The sequence below is a fragment of the Argiope bruennichi genome, chromosome X1 (assembly GCF_947563725.1).
Source record: "Argiope bruennichi chromosome X1, qqArgBrue1.1, whole genome shotgun sequence".
NCBI lineage: Eukaryota > Metazoa > Arthropoda > Arachnida > Araneae > Araneidae > Argiope > Argiope bruennichi.
In genome coordinates this window covers 97,123,113-97,132,086 of record NC_079162.1, presented here as the reverse complement: position 1 = coordinate 97,132,086, position 8,974 = coordinate 97,123,113, and the positions used below count along the sequence as shown (strand labels likewise).

The 8,974-nt window shown below is 29.2% G+C and overlaps 1 protein-coding gene across 1 annotated transcript in view; it reads left to right on the top strand.

Moving 5' to 3' along the window:
- Positions 1-5,780: 5,780 nt before the first annotated feature.
- The window catches only part of LOC129958376 (potassium channel subfamily K member 1-like), a 79,432-nt gene continuing 76,238 nt past the window's right edge, over positions 5,781-8,974 (top strand). Inside the window, exon 1 of the mRNA XM_056070829.1 lies at positions 5,781-6,474. The gene's annotated coding sequence lies outside the window, so the exon portion shown is untranslated. The remainder of the gene's footprint in view (positions 6,475-8,974) is intronic.

The window sequence follows — 8,974 nt, the reverse complement described above, 5'->3', positions numbered from 1 at the left end:
ACGTACCTCGTAATTTTGAACCGCGATCTGATGACGACGACACCAGAGCTGGCACCTTCCTCTCCACACCAGCGGGAAAACGTTTGGCCAGGGCGTTTAACGTTCACCAGACCCGCTTACATGGCGGTTCTTCGGTGGAATCGGGTCTCGAACCCGAAACCCTGCGGTTCCGAAGCCGAGACCTTACTACCAGGCCACCGAAGCCATATCAAATTTTTGAATAATTCTGTCAAATGGAGAACTGTTTACCTGCCAGTTTTTAATATGGAAGTAAATGAGAAAATCGTTTGAAGAACACTTCCGATTTTAAAGAAACATGTGACATCTGATTCGGACATTTCTTTAATGAAAACAAGCATAAGGCTGTGATAGCAATGGCAACGATTTGGTGTCATGAATGGACGTTTCTGACTTCTAGTCCTGCTTTTCCGTAGATATGCCTTCTTCATGGATTGAATCAGCTTTCAAGTCAAATATTTTCATTTAGGGGGGATGCGAAAATCTAGAGTGAGTGATATTGGATATGATGTCGTTTTGAATTTCTGATAGATTTAAAGTTATAAATATAGTTCCTAAAAATCCTCTTGTTAATTCGAAGCATGGCGCTAAAAATAAGCTTCATATAGCTGGGGTCCAAAAGTTTGGGAGTCTGTAGTGTTGATTTTAGTGTTGCTTTCGATGTTGGGTAATCAAATGATGTCGTATTACTGGGATGTAAAAGTTTGGAGTGAGTGGTATTAGTTCTGATGACGTTTCCGGTTTCTGACAGATTGAAAATAACGAAAATAGAATCGCATAATTCTTTTGTAAATTCAAAACATTATACCTAATATATCAAATCGAAAAAGGGAATTTTAATACAACGGCATTAATTTTATAACATAAAGAATCCTGACTTTTTCAAAGATGGCAAAATCTTATAAGTCACATTTATAAGACAATATCTTACTGCTTTAAAATTTTGCTTCATAGCAAGATATCAATCATTTTAAGTTGCTTTAAGAAAACAAACACGTTAATAATGTTAACTACAATATCTTGACGATATCTGAAAGATTTATTAAAAACTCCTGAATGCATTTTTTTTTTTTTTTTTGAGAAATTGGATTTAAAACAATTGCCATCTGGGCACAGAAATGACGGCTTAAAAATAAGTGCCAATAATAATATGAAACTTTTTCTAAAAAATATATTTAATTAAATTAAGTGATAAATTATATGAAGCTGTCTTTGCGAAAAAAATAATTTCTTCACCACCAGCTACATTATATGGAAACCAGAAGTGAGTAATAATAGTTAATAAAGAAGGAATTTCCTTTATGAATATTTTAGAAATTGGAACAGTGACTTTATTGTAAGGTCTCGGCTTTGGGTTTAAAATATCACCATAGATCCACTCTGTACATGAAATTGGTGCACTTTATGTATGCCAAGGAGGATCAAGTATCGTCATGTTGATGCAGAATGGAAGCTTGAGAGTAGAGTGCTGAATCAAGTGTAATTCGCGTCTAATCACTGTTTAAAAATATGAGGCCTGTCGCAAAATGGCTGTCGTATACCTTCGAAAATGAATGCTAATTTTATTGAACTAAACTAATTTTAGAAGACTACGGCTTATTTTAATAATGTTTCATAAAATACATTTTTTTAAAATTTTATTATTACATTTGAAAATATGCCCCCGATTTTTGTTATTTGATTTCTGTTTTAACCTTTGTTGTGAGGAATAAATGTATCTATGGTTGCGCGAATTAAGGAAATTAAGATTAATTCCAGGAGAATGAAATATATGCAAAGGGAAACCTCATATTATGTTGTAGATAAACAATACTAAGCAAAATAAATTATTAAATAGTTTGCTAATGAAATAAAAAATTTTAAGTTAATTTTTTTTTCTTTTCTTTTATTTAACAGCTTAAGTATACAATTTTTCGCATCACATGAGAAGCATCCATGAAATTGTGTCCAATGATTTCTTCATTATTTCTACTTTTGATATTTAAATGGTTTACTACAAAGTTTTTAGTAGGAATTACACCACACTTGTGTTGTGCTTAGCTGAAAACTTCTTTTCAGTAAATTCGATTGCAGCAAAGTATGTTTTATCTACATGTTTAAACAGTAAAAGACTTTCTAAATGGCAGTAATCACGAAAATCATCAGATTTTATGTAACTTTATTGCAATTTAAAAACAAAGAATTTTCTATTTTGGGAAGTAATTTTGAGCCTCTAACGGTTGAAGAGGACAACAATTGAGCTAGCACCCAACCCAAAACTTCTACACCACACCAACGGGAAGACACAATTCTTCTCTTAACCAATCAGCTTTCATTTCATCAAGCCGTAGTTCACTTTGAAACTTATTTAGTTTTCTCTAAAATATGATTACTCATTAAAATAAAAAACATCTTTAACAACTACAATAACAGTTTTACAAAAAACGGAAGAGTAATAAATTTATGAAAGCTGAATTCAAAAAAATATATGTTCCAATTCAAATCAGATCTCTGTATCACAAAAAGCACTATTAAGAAAAGGTAGAATAAATATTTTAATAAAGATGTAGACCATTTATGGGAAAATAGTGAAGCCATAACATATCAGAATATGATACATAGTATGAATTACTAAATAGAAATGAAATCTATTAAATTCAGATATAAGGAAATTACAGCTATTCGTAGAATTTTAAAATAATAATAGCATACATGTCAGTATTTAAAAGAATATTGTAAATATATTTATTTATTTTCTATGATTATATTTTGCAAAGAGAAAGCTCATTATATCTGTTAGCAAATTTTCATTTTGTAAGTCAAATCCATGAATGTCATCATCAATCTCTGGTTAATTGAAAGATTTTGTTCATTTATAGAACTAAAAGCACATTCATTGAGTTAATTGATTCACACACATTGAGCTAATTGATTCTCCATGACGGCTTTTTTTTTTCTTTTTTGCAAATTGTTTTGGATTAATACAAATTTTGGAATCGATTATTGCAGTAACGGATCACCAGATATTGTCCTTGTGCCATCAGAGGATCCAGTTTCTGTTCGGATTTCTTCTAATCCTTGTCTAGAGTTGGGGGAATTTATGAGTATATTTATTAATCTAAAGATTTTTTAATAACTCGTTTCGCAATGGGAAAAGTAAGAGGTCTTACTCTTTTTAAAAGCGAGTTAGCTTATACAGAATTTAACAATTGTTTGGTTTGGGGCAATTTTCCCAATCTTTGATTTTTATTTTCTTGTGTATGAAGTATACAAAGAGAAAATATTATAATCCACAAAAAATTCGACGTCGAAACATTTCAGACTTTCTAGAATCCGAAAACCACCTTTTTGGTATTATATCTGTCTATATGAACACGATAGCTCCAAAATATAAGTGGCTATAAAGATAAAATTTGATATTCAGCCTTTTCACAAAACTGTAGATCAAACTTTCTGGGAAATTCGTTTAATGGGAAGTTTGGCGATAGAATTTAGAATATGGCTTTATCATCAAAATAATAGATCTACATCAAATTTTGCATTAAATCCGATAAGGGATTAACCATCTATCAGTCTGTATATTCTTGGGCATTCGAATGCAACAACTTAAAAGGACAACGACTTAGTGACCACAACCACTTAAAAACTAATCGAAATCAGTTTATGAAACTTTTAAAAATCCTTTTTGGTTCTAAATCTCAGAGGTAAATTCTAATGACAAGCCACTTTGTAATATTTAATTGGGCTTTGTGCCAAGATCAAAATAGAGTCCATTATTATACGCGTTCTGTAGTAGGCCAGTTTCATGGTATTATGATCAATCATAGAATATAAGGATTGTTATCTGTGCCTGTCTATTAATATGCCTCTCGAGAATAGGTAATCCAATTGTAGGCTGCTGACTTCCCATCCTCATACTTCAAATGCTTCTATTCAAGACTGTCATCTATAACTTCTTTATTTTATTAATTACGTATAATTTTTTTAACTTTCTACAGTTATTATTGAAAAAAAAATGACACGTAAAACTATATATTATACGAGCCACAAGTAGTCCCAGCCAAGGTTATCTGAACTAAAGTAATATTAGGTATTCATGGATGAGTGGATGATTTCACTTCTAACACAATAAAATTAAGAAGCCCTGTTAAATATAAAATAAATGTAAAGTTTAAAAGTTTTTGTAATACCAGTTAAATGTTTTCTGAACTTGAAATTGTAACGAATTTTGAAATTAAAATCTAATTTTGCTGAAATATTGGAATTAGAATTTAACAAGAAAATGTGATAAAATGCTATATTTTTCCTAAAATTATTTGTTAAAAGCTCCTTTTTAACAATAAATGTAAAAAGAAAAATTCTATTTTAGAATGTTCAAAAGGACAATTGACTAGTGATAATTTGCATTGAATTATAAAAATATGTGTATATTAACTACATGAATAAAAACTTTTTACTTTATGGTATGCGATTTCTATAAGAATAAAGCTAATGGTACCGTTATTTCTATCTAAAGATCAAAGAAAACTTTTCGTAAAATACATCAATTTAGTAAAAACAATTTTTGAAACGAAAATTTTATTATTATACTAAAAGTAGAAATGCTTAATTTTAATTATTTTCTATTTTTAAATTTTATTTATAATTCCCTTCTATAAATTTTATGGACCTTTGAAATGATTTTTTTTTTCTGAAATTCAGTACCAAGTGACACCATGTGCGTGGAATAAACATTTAATTAAATTGATCGATTAACTTGGTCAATAAGTTCTAAGAATATTTAAAAAGAATATTGTTACCGAGAATGCACAAATGTACAAGATTTCAATTCAATTTATTAAGTGGAAAATCAATTGCAGAGTCATATCTTTAAAAATATAAAACAAATCAAGTTAAATGAAAGTGTGTATTGAGAAGCCCTTACTTGAAAACTAGTATGATGTGCAAGATGGTTCCAAATACTGATATTTTTCTTGTAAGAAGGATGAATCCATTTCTTTAATTTAAAGTTTTGCAACATAAAAAATAAATTTCTTGTCTTCCTCTGATATCATGCGTTATTTGAGATACTGCGCAGCCATTTGTGACTTCCCTCCCCTCCCCTTCTTCTCTAGTACTATTTGACAGTTGTACGTGGTTAGATAAACCATTGCCTACGCGAACTTCCTACCAATACATTCATCCATTGCTTCAATCGGATTGGATAAAACAACTGAAGAGGAAACTTCCAACCGTTACCTGCAGGTACGTAAGAAGAGTACAGACCAGCATTTCCCACTGCATGAGAATCATGTATTATTTCAATAATTTTATTACCATTTTTTTATGTTAGTATGATCTGTAAGGGCATAAAAGCGATAAAAATGTTCTCTGATTAAAAACGAATGGTTATTCTGAACTGTAACGAAATTTATTAAATGATGTAAAGAGTGTAACTTATTAAAACTCTTAAACTGCATCATATCTGACTGTAAAACTAAAAATATAAACAAATAAAGACAACATAAAAAAACCTCGACTGAATTGTCTTATATTCAGCTTATTGGGTGCTCATAAAATTTATAGAATAATTTAATTAAATTAAGGAAATATTTTTGTATATCAACATTAAAAATTTTCATTTAAAAAAATAAACTCATTTGTGCTAGTAGTTAAAAATTCGTGATCTTTTCACAGTTTTGTACCAAAAAATGAAAAGACCTTAAAGACTTAATTGAGCTGAATGACATCACTTGGAGATGAGTTCTGACAGTCAGTGGTTTACGCGATGCTGACAGACTTAATAACTCGTTGAAAAGCAGCCCTTTTTTAAAGACGAAGAATAATACACTTACTCAATTTGTTTGGGAGTTTGTAGCCCTATCTCTTTGCTTTGATTCGACACTTTCTCGAAGTGTTGTTGTTCCCGTGAGAATTGCACTCAGTCACAAGTAACCCGAAATCGTCCTAGGCTAAAATTGTCTGCAGAAAATGTCATCAACCGCTCAGAAAGTAGAAATAACCCCGTCGGGAAAAAAGATATATCATTCAGAGGTAGGGGCAAGCTGCCAACACGAGTCGTTTTCTAGAGCTAGAAAAGAGGAAGATTATTTTGTTAACCAGATGCAATGGATGAATGCTACTCATGCCCCTATTATAGTACTTTCCAGGAAATTTAACGCTTTTCTCATTTCCACCGACGTTGAAAGCTACCTACGAGAAATGACTGCAGTCTGATCAATACTCCGTTGGATCCGATTCAAAAATGTTAGTTAGTACTCTAACTACGGACAGTAAAGTTCACTCCCAAAACTATCTTTCAGCATCAACAGACTGTTGTTGTTCTCTGAACAATGTTGAAAACTTGTAGATCCTTCAGTGTTCAACTCACATCCTTCCGCTTAAAAACACGTGGTTTTCTGTAGTGCTGCGCTACCAGCTGATGAGTTAGGACTCCACATGCCGCTCCCGAGTCCTTTCGCCCCTTTCGCATTTTAAGTAAGTCCGAATTGCTTTATTCATTTTTTATAACACCCTTTTTTTATGAACTATTCATACTAGAGTGATTTTTTCATACAAATATTTGTAACAAAATTTTAAATAAGAGAGATAGATATCTTTATTATATTGAATAATCCAAAAAATGCTGAATTACGCAATATTTTATTGACATTTACGATGAATGCTGCGTATATGCATTCCATGGAGAAGAAAAATTCTCCTTTTTTATATTTGAATGAATTTGATTACTTAAAAAATTATATTTTTTAAAAAGAAAATATTTGTTTACATTTGTGAATGGAAAAAATCTTTAAAATTGTCTGTGTTGTTGACAACAAAACTTGTAAACAAGTTTTTGCAAATCATATAGTATTTTATATAAATTGACACCAGTTATGATGAACATTTTTTAAAGACATTTTCAAGAGAAGAGTGCTTTTTTTCACGTCGTTTTCTTTGGTTTGTAAAAAAATTGAGTGTATTATTTCTGTTGAAGTTTTGTTTACATATATGCTTATAAGAGCCACGAATCATTGTCATTGTTGAGTACTACGATTAATTTGTTATCAGACCGAACTGAATTCAAAAATTATGAAAACAAATCATATCAGCTGATGCAATAATTTGGTTTTAATCAAGAATAACAAAATATAATACAAATGAGGATTTCCCGCTTAGTTATGAGCATGTAAGCACATATGCTTATTTTAAAATTTTATTTTTTATTTTTAAGAACAAATACTCTTTTTTTTTTTTAAAGAAAATGCTTGCATTTCTGTATATTGCAGTCTATAAATTATACCATTGCTTTTGTTTCTTCTGTTATTTATAAACTCATTCATTGCTTTTCTATGGTATTTTGTGTAAAAATGATTCTAAAGCCATGTTAAATCCTTTGAATAATTACAGAATAAATATAAATGATAGTAATTAACATTTGTTAAGTAAATAAAATCCGATATTCTTTTAAATTACTTACTTATATATACTTTTACTTATTACTTACTTACTTATATATATTATTATATATTACTTACTTATTATATACTTTTAATTCACTTACTTTTTAAATTAATTACTATGAATCGTATATTTTTTCTATGCATTCAATTGTCATATTTACTTGTTTGTTTTAAAAAATATTCTTAATCATTCATGCGCTCTCTGTTTGTATGTAAGATGCATTGATAGTTCTGAAAAATTATATCGTGTTTTAGATTGCTATTCCAGCCTTTTTGTATATGCTTTTTTAAAACAATATTTGTAATTTCCAAAAAAAACTAGGATTATTGGCTCTTAATATAGACAAATGATGGATTAAGAAAGATTAATATTACATTCCACTGCTTTATGCTTTCTTTAGTAGAAATGTTTATTTTGGAAATGAAAAAAAAAATTTTTTTCTTTGACCGAGATATTCAATATCAATGATTTGATTCGCATCTTTTTTTTCCTTCAAAAATTGTATAGTTATAAAGGCGAGTGTTTTTAAGCAACGTGTTTTTAAGCGAGTTGAAATTGTGTAGTTATAAAAGCGAGTGTTTTTAAGCACTTCAAATGAGCACTGTTATAAAACATGGTTCTTGAAATAAAATATATGAATAAAACGATTACGAGTTGAGGATGAAAAATAAATTCCAAGCATCATTTCAGGGCTTATGGAATAGGAAAACTGCTCAAAAATCAATAATTGAGTAAGAATAATCAATAATAAGCAGCTATTTATGTGATTTGAGAATTTGGATGAAAAAGTGTATGGGATATACTGAACCACTTTAAAAATCCCTGTTTTATAAGGACAAAATGAATAATGTAATTTTGACTCAATGTGGTGCATTCATAAAAAACTAGTATTGTTACCGACACTTTAATGCATGAAAGTTGTTTTGTATTAGAAGATTTTTAGTGACAAGTAGCTTATAAAAATAAGTAAATAAAAATTACGATGAAAGGTTTGACAAATATATTTTAAATGATGAATTCATTTTTCATTTGAAAAGATAAGACAAAATAAATAAAATTCAACAGTTTTAACCACAAAATTCTATGTTTTGCTTAGATTAGTGTAACAAACTGAGTTACTTAAATAAATAAATAAATGTTATTTTAGAGAGTTTGACAAATAGGTTTTAAACGATGAAAATCTTCTTTTTTCCTTGAAAAATCCACTTAAGAAGATTTAAATAAAATTTAACACTCCTAACCAGAAATACTATATTTTGTTTTGACTTTTAGAGTAGCAATAAATAAAAGTTATGATGAAGGGTTTAGCAAATATATTTTACATGACGAATGTCTTAGTAACGCTACTTAGTAAATAACTGAAGAATATAAATTTTATGCACTTAAATAAACTCAGAAATATATAATAAAGCATTTATAAGAGATTGCATAATAAGGAAATATATAATAAAGCATTTATAAGAGATTGCATAATAAAGAAATATATAATAAAGAAATATATAATAAAGAAATATATAATAAAGCATTTATAAGA